The 9,391-nt window shown below is 41.3% G+C and overlaps 1 non-coding gene across 1 annotated transcript; it reads right to left on the reverse strand.

The window, feature by feature from the left end:
- Window positions 1-213: 213 nt before the first annotated feature.
- TRNAE-CUC (transfer RNA glutamic acid (anticodon CUC)) lies at window positions 214-291 on the reverse strand. Its single transcript has one exon. It is a non-coding gene; the product is annotated as a tRNA-Glu (tRNA).
- Window positions 292-9,391: the final 9,100 nt, after the last annotated feature.

The following is a 9,391-nucleotide window of genomic DNA, read 5'->3' on the forward strand; positions in this document are numbered from 1 at the left end:
GTGACACACTTTTTTTACCTGCATCATTTCGCAACACAGTCATTCAGCTTTATTAGCAAACTGGAGGTTAAACAAACCCCTTTCCAACCCTGGGAGGAGCGCTGGCTGTGTCCACATGACACACCTACACACTGCAGTCAACACACTAACGTGTCACAACACACAGTTCAGAAAGTTCTGCTCTAAGGCAAAGTTTATGATTATGCAGGAATCTGTTGTCCAATGTGGGGATCGAACCCACAACTATGAGACTGAGAGTCTCATGCTCTACCAACTGAGCTATGTGACAACCATTCTTTCAAACATTAAGAAGAAGAAGAGAAGAAGAGTTTGGATTTGATATCCCACTTTATCACTACCCTAAGGAGTCTCAAAGCGGATAACATTCTTCTTTCCCTTCCTCCCCGACAACAAACACTGTGAGGTGAGTGGGGCTGAGAGACTTCAGAGAAGTGTGACTAGCCCAAGGTCACCCAGCAGCTGCATGTGGAGGAGTGGAGACGCGAACCCTGTTCACCAGATTACGAGTCCACCGCTCTTAACCACTACACCACACTGGTTCTCTTTAATAGAATGAAATAGATTGGAAGACTTTGGCAGTGTTTGATTGGCTCCATTGGTGCATTTGATCCATGTTGACTTCTCTGCCACCTCGTTCACACCCATCACCCACCCCACTCCTGGTCAGCTGCAGCTAAGGGATCTTCATTTGCATTAGGAACATAGGAAGCCTCCTCCTATCAGTTCAGGCCATTGGTCCATCCAGCACAGTATTGTTTACACTGACTGGCACCAGCTCTCCAGGGGTTCAGAAAAGCAGCATTTCCAGTCCTCCCTGAAGATGCTGGGGATTGAACCTAGGACCTTTGACATGCACACAGCCCTTCCTAGAAGAAAAAAAATCACAGAATATATTTTCCTAGAAGATAACAGTCACTGAATATGCAGAACAAAAAGCAATTGGTTTTTGAAATACGAAAACCAAACAGCAATTATTACAGATATCATAATTCCAATTAGAATGAAATATTCAAGGAAGGTCTTTTCTGTGTAGCCTTTAAAAATATATGCCTACACTTCAGAAATTAAATTATTGATTCTAAATGCACTTTCTTCCAGAAAAATAGACTGCATATTTAAATATGAAGTCTATACCTGATTTCAACTTATACATTTGGTAGGGTAGCAAAATGCTTTTATTTCAGATTACTCCGCACTCCTACAATTAAACTTTTGTCAGTTTTTCAGAGACTTTTATGACTTTTTTTGTAATTTCTCAAAATAGACCTGCCATGTGCTGCCTATTTGGTGAACCTAAGGAGACAACATCTAAAATTCAGATGATTCCAGTGTCTATTTTTCTTTTCAATGAGGCCTTTGTGCGTCATTCATTCTGTACATGTAGCACAGAACATTCGTTTGGTTTTCAACTGCTAGCATACAACTGCATCCCTTGATACTTGGAAAACTAGGAGTTTCAAGACATGTCTTTTGTTCCTGACCTTCAGGTTGCTAGAACACAGCGTGAAGTATTACACCTTAGTTTCATGGTGTAATCTTTATTGTTAGAATAATAAATGAGATCTTGCATACTTCTTATCAGTTGCAAATGTTCTTGTAGCTCATTGTACAATATGTCAGATGAAATGAATTTCATGATCTTTTGTATAATGCATATGTTCCAACAGTCATTTCAAATTTAATTTATTTCCTAGCAATTCCTTCATCTTGGGGGTACCATTTTTAACCATTGGTTTTTAAACTAGGCAAGCCTAGTGCCTAAATTCTATGTTCCAGCTCTTATATCCAAATTGTATCGAGTCTACTTGGATTTCTGAAGGTGTATTTTCATAGCAATTCATTTCTAATTAGGTTTTCTCACTGCTATGTTGCATTAAACACTATGGTTTAACTAGAAAGTACTTGCTATCTCTCGCTCTGTTAATAGAAGACCGTTGTTGCAGCTTAGCTGTAAAGGTTTGTTTACATTACATCCTGTTCAGCTAATTTATCTAGCCTTCTGCAGGGATGTTCCAGAATACAAATGTAGGGGTTGTTTTTTTTTTTTTGTAATGAAGCATGCCACTTCAGTCATTCTTACTGAGTATTATCTTTTAAATTCTCCTTTATATTTCTGTCATGGTTGTTATTACAACGAATTGGAAGAGATGGGAATATGGCATAAAAAAACCCCAGCAACAACAACTCCCAGACCATTGTTCCTGTTCTGGAAATAACAAGCAAACAGAGGATTTTGCTAGCCAAAATAGCTTTCTGAAAAACATATTTCACTGCTATGAGTGCCATTCTGGCAAAAGGAAAACTGATTAAGCTGCATGTAATAGTATTTTGGTACATGTTGCACAGCATTACAATGCCTTGGAAGGTTGTTGTTTTTTTTAAAGAAAAAATGGGGGGAAATATAATTATCAGGATGTAACAGATTATAAATTCTTTATATTCATTTGTTTGGGGGCAGCAGTTGGGCAATATTTCAGCCTCAGGATTTTGGCTGTGCACACAAAATGGCCACAACCCAACACAGGAAAAAAGGTGCACTTAATCCCATTGATTTCAAGAGATTAATGCTTGCCTGACTGGGTTAGATTGTGGCCAAATAGCTTTTCAGAGGTTTGGAGGTGCTGCTGTAGAGCCTTTCTCTCCGCCCCCTGGTCTTTGATATGGCAAGTTTCCGAAATGTACCCAGAAAAAGCTGAAAGTAACCACCTGAAGCCCAGCCAGTGCCACTGTACTTTGCCTATTGCAAATGCCATACTCTTCTGCCCTCAAGCCTAGAGGAGGTTTGGGACTTTTGTTAAGGTGTTTGTTTTAAAAATGCACCTCTTTAAATAGTTGTGCATCCGGTTGGCCACTGTGAGAACAAGATGCTGGATTACATAGCCACTGGCCTGATCCAGATGATTCTTCTTATTTTCTTATTTTATTCTCACTCCCTTACATCAATGCCCACCAATCCAACGACATTTTCTATTTTTTAAAAAAGATTTTTAAAAATCTGCCCTAGTAGTAGAATGCAGCACTAGAGCAGACTCCGTCCCATGCCCAGCAGCAAGGCTGCCGCTTCCCAAAGCAGGATATACAAACAGACACAGGTGCACATGCACACAAACACACATACAAAGAAACACTTTCATTACATTTCACACTACTAATGCAGGGCTCCATCTCCCAAAGCTGTAAGTAGGAAGCCACTTCCATTGCTCCGCATACATAGTTACCCAAAGAGCATTTAAATAAACCCTTTCATTGAGATCTTAGAATATTCTTATTATTTAAGTAACCTAAGATGTATACTGTATAGGCACAGTGGCGTCACAACGGTGGGCGGTACGCCCCGGGTTCCAAGCCTGCGGGGGTGACAATACGTCACCCTGCGGGGGCTTATGGTGGCATGAGCAGCCATCGCGCAGCTGCCTTTGGAGGATCCTCTGTTTGTGGCTGCAGCTGCGAGCAGAGGATCCCAGCACCGACAGCAAACCGCTAAGTACAGAGCATGTGCAGCGTCACTCCAGCGCCGAACGGACAGTGCCGGAATCCTCTGCTGGCACCGGTGGCAAACCGCTATACAGCGCACATGTGGTGTCGCTACATGCGTTGTACATAGCGCCGCCGCACATGCGCCCTACGTCCTGACGCCCGCCCCAGGTGTCACGACGCCTTCCTTCGCCTCTGTATAGGCATATTGCCCTCTGATAAACATCTGAACCAGGTCTGAGATTAAGTTCCCACAATCGGAGAGCTCTTATTCAAGCTAAGAAGTTGGGAGCAACATAGATAACTTTAAAAATAATGATAGTATGTAAGTGGCCACTGAGCGTGCTAAGTCCTCATCTGGCTGTCTTGGATTATGTTCTAATAATTTTTCTTCGTATTTTTGAAAATCTTCGGTATGCTGACAATTCACTCTTGGGCACTGACCAGTGTTGTTTTGGCTACATAAAACCAGGTTCTTGAATATTGATGATGAATTGACTATTACAGATTACAACAGCAGCAACAAGGAATGGAGCATGGTTGCCCATGGTTCCATGCCTTCTCCCAATATCTTCCATTTCATTCTATGCCCACTGAGTGTACACAGTCTTGTTTGGGGCGTTTCCCCTGTTTTCTTCTTCTTATTATTTTTTATGATGGTGATGGGCAAATTGGAAAACAACCATTCTGCTGCAGATCAGATGGAGCCAGCATGAGATTTGAATGCAAAACTTTTTAGAAACAGAATTCTAATATTTACATCAATTGTCTGCTCACACTAGGAATCCTAACCAATAGGTTAGGCATTTGAACATTTCAGAATTTTGTTTCCGATTCTTCAGAAAAGGCAAGGGTAAACTTTCATTTTGTACAACCAGGCAAGTGATTTATTTAAAGCACACTAGGTAGGGAGTCAGTATAATTTCAGCTGAAGTGCCTAGCTGTTAGGCACCGTCAGTGTTAAATCCTCTGGGGAGAATGCTCTGTGCTTTCTGTTTGCTCTGGGGTTAGATGACACATTTGAATCCAGCTTTCTTCTTCTTCATGCTGTCAGGTTCTCTTCTCGGTTGTTAGCTATAATACGCAACAAAACAGGCAGAGAAGTGTTGAAGTTCTTTAACTTGTTAATTTCCCAAATATATTGTGTATACATTGTGAAAATACATCTGTCTCTTATCATGCACATATGGCCTTAGCCAGTTAACCTGTAGGTTTATGGTGAACTGTACTATAATCATGCCAATACTGTGATCATTGCTTTCATTTCTGTGCTTCCTAAGCTGCAGAGACCTCATTTTGCTCCTGTACACGAAACTGAATGCCACGCAGAAGGAACTGGCCTATTGCAGGCAGCATATGTTGAACACTTCCTTTAGCAGTCTTTTCCTCCATAACTGTACGGGCTTTCTATCTGATCTGATTTCCTCTCAAAAGAAGCCACAGCTAGAGGCAGCCCTCAAAACATTTTGTCCCAAAGGGAGTACAAAAGTGCATCAAACATAGGTTGTCCAAATCGAGATCACACATTTATGTTAGAAAAGGCAGGAAGGAAAAACAACTTATGTGATTCTGGATGAGTTGAATGTTGTGATTTGCTGATCTGTCGTTGGAGCGTTTCCCAGCCGTTGGCTAAACTTTCCAGCTATCCTGATTCTAACATAAAAGGAAACACATTTCAAACTTTTCATGCCTATATTATTAAAGATGCTGTTGCAGTTGTTAAAATGAGTTATTATTTCTCAGTGCAAGTACCATATGCATTCTGATTCTTAACTATTAAGCCCCAGATTTCTTTTCTTGCATATATAGCATTGCAATCTTTCTCTGCTCTTCTGAATAGCATAAGACTTGCATCCTTGGATCAGATCAGTGGTTCATTTTGGCAGGGATCCTATACAGAAGAAGAAGAAGAAGAAGAGTTTGGATTTGATATCCCGCTTTATCACTACTCAAAGTGGGTAACATTCTCCTTTCCCTTCCTCCCCCACAACAAACACTCTGTGAGGTGAGTGGGGCTGAGAGACTTCAAAGAAGTGTGACTGGCCCAAGGTCACCCAGCCACTGCATGTGGAGGAGCAGAGACGCGAACCCGGTTCACCAGATTACAAATCTACCACCCTTAACCACTATACCACACTGGCTCCAGGGGAGTAAGCCCCATCAAGCATAGTGGGGCACACTCCTGAGACTTCTGAGTAAGCATGCATAGATTTGCACTGTTGGTTTAGCCTTGATGTTGCCATCTTCATACTGGGTATCCACAAAAATGCCTTTTCAGTGGCCTGTAGGATCTCCACTGCCTAGGAATTTAACAGGCTGAGCATCTAAACCTGAGCATCTTTAGGAACTAGTATAGGGCTTTGATATCAGGGTTGCTTGGGGTAGGGTTAAGCTTGTTGGTGTTATTATTTATTGTGTCTTGACATGTATCTTAATGGGCCAAATTACATTAAACCTTTTAATGTTATTTTCTCTTTTCTTAAGGTGTAGCAGGAGAATACAAATGCAAAGAAAGAACAAATATTCTGTGGTCCTTCAATATTCCAGTGATTGTTCACCTCTTACCAAACTATTAATTTTTATTCATTTTAATTATTGCATTTTGTAACCAGTCTAGATAATAGTTTTAATGGGCGGCCAAAATAAAGCAATACAGCAGCTTCAGTGCCTCCAAACTTCATGTTCTTATGTGAAAAAATAAAAAAGTAATGTTTGCTCAGATTATAAAACATTTCAAAATTTAAAGGTGGCTAGCACGTAATGTCCTAGAGATGCTCACCTGAAATTTGGCAGAATTAATTCCCTCTATAGCAGTTACATTGTCTCCAAATCTTGTGCCCCACTGCAAAAAAAACAAGTCTGTTATAACCATTTTGGCTTCAAATGCAAGTCATTTGGATTCCCAGAGATTTGCAATTTCCAGATCACAATCTGGATTCAGATCTGGGGTAGGTCAAAATGGGTTCAGATCACACCAGATCAGGTCTGATCCAGATTTACAGATCAATCCACAAATTGGATCAGGAGGTCCATGCCTATCCCTAGTAGGAATGTAGTGGGATGTTGCAATCTTTGATATATGTATTTTGTAAAAGCCTAATTAATTGCAAGTATCATGAGAAACTGGAGTGCCTTATATAAGTAGCTTGTGCAATGAATCTATATAGTGACTTATTTGTGCAAACTGTACAGAGGAGCACCTATTCCATAATTTTGAAGTAGCAGTGTGAAACTACTGAATTGTATGGAAGTTCTTTTAAAAAATAAATAAAATAAACCACCCTGCATAAACACTAAAGATATTGCGGGGGGGGGGGGCTGGGTAGGATTTGGGGTCATTGCTTAGGGACAAAACAGACAAATACTTGGACAGGTGCAGCTTGTCAAAGACAACCATGACATGTATAAAGGGGAGGCCATGCTTGACAAATGTTATTAACTTGTTTGAGGAGGTGACAATGAAATCTGACAGGGGTGAAGAAACAAACATAATCTACTTGGACATCAGGATAGCTTTTTATGCTTGTACACTGAAGACTGGACACAGGGTTAGTAAGTAACCAAAGGGGAAGTTCTAAACTACTTGGAAAGCGGCAGGATTAAGGTCAGAGAAGCAGAAGTAAATGAGCATATCACATATCATGAAGAAATTATCAATGGGGACTCCCTGGGAATCACCAGGAAGTTCACTCTTACCGACTGTCCTTTAACGTGCAGTGATCAGTTCAATCTGTAGATAATACGCATGGAATAGGTGGTGAAAAAGTAGGAGGGAGAACCATAAATCTGGGAAATGTAAAGGCCGGTAGGCAGTTTGTGACAGCATCCAGACATGGTCAGATTTAGAATACATCTTGTAATGAGCAACTCTTTCAAAAACAAGCTACTTTAAAAGAAACCTGGCCATGGAAGGGAAATTTCACTTTTTTAATTTAAAAAAAGCACAGAGCAAAACATGGATTAATAGCAAAAGGATCTGATCATTTGGTGCATTACCTTTCAAAAAAAGACTGCAAACGCAAGGTTGACCTTGAACATGGTGGACTCTCCTTCATTGGAGGTTTTTTTAATTCAGGTTGGATAGCCATCTGTCAGGAATTCTTTCGCTGTAATTCCTGCATTTCAGAGAGTTGGACTAGATGGCTTTGTGGGTCTCTTCCAACTCTACAATACTATGATTCTATCACCCACAGCCATGGTGTAATGTCTGCTTTCAGTGCTGTTAGAGTCATCTTAATACAGTAGGAAGTGCTATGCAAGGCACATTGTTCCGGTATGATGGGGGCAAGACAGTGGCAAGTATGGTTCCTCCCCCTTCCTGTGGACCTTCCCCCCCCATGGGAACTATACTGTTAAGCCTTGATCCCATTGCATTGGGTAGGATATGGAAGCAAAGGTGAGGGGTGTTTTAGAATCCCTCATCCCGCTGCTGACACCGCCTAAGCCCTTAACTATCTACCTGTTATGAAATAATAAATAATTTTGATCAAGCTATAAAAACAAAATACATATATACCTAGGTATTACCTACTGTTTCACTAAAGGATTTTTGGCTTTGTGCGTTCATTTACCAAAGATGCGCCGTGCCAGCAGCGGTGCTTGTCATTCACAACGGGGGCGCTGGGCAGATCTTTGCACCCCGGCGGCGCATATGCTAAAGACTCCCCTGCTCACCAGTTCTCCCCATAAATACTGGAGGTAGTCTTGGGGCTCTGGAGGTTTTCGAAAGGCTGCTGTCACTAGCTCCTCCTTTCCTCCTCCTTGGTGTGCAAGTGAAGTCTGGCTTGTGCATGTTTTTGGGAGGACCAGGCCCATGGAGTGTAGAGACTAATTCCTTAGCTCAAATCTCCCTGAATCCATTAGGTCTAGAAAACACTAGTCCATGAGGCTAAGAGTAAAATCCCAATGATTAAGCATTCCACACACCAGTTTAACCTTGAGACCTGTGGACCTGCAAGGCCTGCATGTGTGAATAGGAAAACTTGCTGCTTGGAGGGAGAGAGAAAGAAACAAACAGAGGACACAAACCATGCTAAAGCAGCACATGTACCTTTTAAAGAAAGAAAACAGAAACATTATTTTTCTTTTGCGTGCTAATGAACAGATTTCCAGGAGGAATTCAGGGAGAACAGCCTCCAGTTACAGGAATGATCTACCAGGAAGGTGAAATGGTTTTGGAACTCAGCGTTGCTTGGCGTACTTGCAGAGGAAAAAAAGCTCTTTTGCCCTTCTCCACTCCATCCTGACACCCACTCTTTAAGAAATTCTTTTCATTCTCTCTCTGTATTTCTGCTTCTTGTATTTCTCTCCTTTGATGCCTTAATTCTTGGTCACTGCTTGCCTCCGACCAATGCCCCTTTAGGGAAGCCCACCTCAAATCTCAGGAACCATGATTTTCAGATGACAGTAGCCCAAGGCCTTTTTTTTACAGCTTGCTCGTTGCAGAGTGGGGGGAAATCCCTGCCTGGCAGCAGAGCAATGAAAGTTCAAAAGTCCTCTTTCAAGTTAAAATTTGCACTCATGAAAGTTTGATATGAACAGGAAGCCAGTGCAGAAACATAGAGAAGTGACATGCGAATCATAGTGATGGGGTGGGGAGCAGAAAGGGGTGATTTTTAACAAAGGTTTGCTGAACCGGCTCAATATGAGAGTAGGGGCACTCAACAGAAACAATGGAGAACTGAAAGGGTGTTTTACTAGTCAATGCAAAAAACCAAAAAAACTAGGTGTACAAACCAGACTTTGGTGACGATGTGGAGCAGAGGTTTTTAGCATTTGCCTTGATGAAGGAAGGAAAAACAGGATTGCCCCTTAGGCTATATGCTTCAGTGATACATAAGAAAGATTTCTTATAAGATTTCTTTGTAAGAAATATTTGTGAAAAGTGATTACTTAC

The sequence above is a fragment of the Podarcis raffonei genome, chromosome 1 (assembly GCF_027172205.1).
Source record: "Podarcis raffonei isolate rPodRaf1 chromosome 1, rPodRaf1.pri, whole genome shotgun sequence".
In the NCBI taxonomy this organism is placed as follows: Eukaryota; Metazoa; Chordata; class Lepidosauria; order Squamata; family Lacertidae; genus Podarcis; species Podarcis raffonei.